This window comes from Dipodomys spectabilis, unplaced genomic scaffold, assembly GCF_019054845.1.
Source record: "Dipodomys spectabilis isolate Male_0828 unplaced genomic scaffold, ASM1905484v1 ptg000556l, whole genome shotgun sequence".
Lineage (NCBI taxonomy): Eukaryota > Metazoa > Chordata > Mammalia > Rodentia > Heteromyidae > Dipodomys > Dipodomys spectabilis.
This window is the reverse complement of record NW_024871233.1, coordinates 1036508-1037047: the sequence shown is the minus strand read 5'-3', so window position 1 is coordinate 1037047 and position 540 is coordinate 1036508. Positions and strand designations below refer to the sequence as shown.

Below are 540 nucleotides of genomic sequence, written 5' to 3'. Positions count from 1 at the left end.
AATTTCAAATGAAAAAGACTTAACATAGTCATTGAAAAAAATTGCAAATGTGAGCAATCGAACAAACACTATAAGTTTTTTCCACTATACACAGAATTTTACAGAAATAAGATGAATAGCAATTTTGGGAACAATAAAGTTTCCTTGTTACAAATAGGCAACCAAAGATATATGCCTGTCTTAAGATTGCATCATTAACTACTTAAATTTACAGGATACTACATGCTTCAGCAGCACGTCTACCCGAATTACAATACAGAGATTTACATGGCTCTTGTACAAGGATGATATGAAAATTTGTGAAGTATTGCATATTTTTCATTCTTGAGATGCAAGAAATGAAAAACAGTTATTAAAAAGTTGATTACAAATATACAAGTGTAAGAATACATGTAATTCATAGAAATAAAAGTTAGTTTGACATGATTCAATCTTCACCTTTTTAGAAAAGCCTTTACATAGCATAACCTTTATAAAACATTTGAAATAAGATAACATTGTCATTTTATCCTAAAGAAATAAAATTCTATAAGGACCTAG

General features: G+C 28.1%; 1 pseudogene; it reads left to right on the top strand.

Moving 5' to 3' along the window:
- The first annotated feature begins 222 nt into the window (after nt 1-222).
- On the top strand, nt 223-319 carry LOC122100043 (annotated as a pseudogene).
- Nucleotides 320-540: the final 221 nt, after the last annotated feature.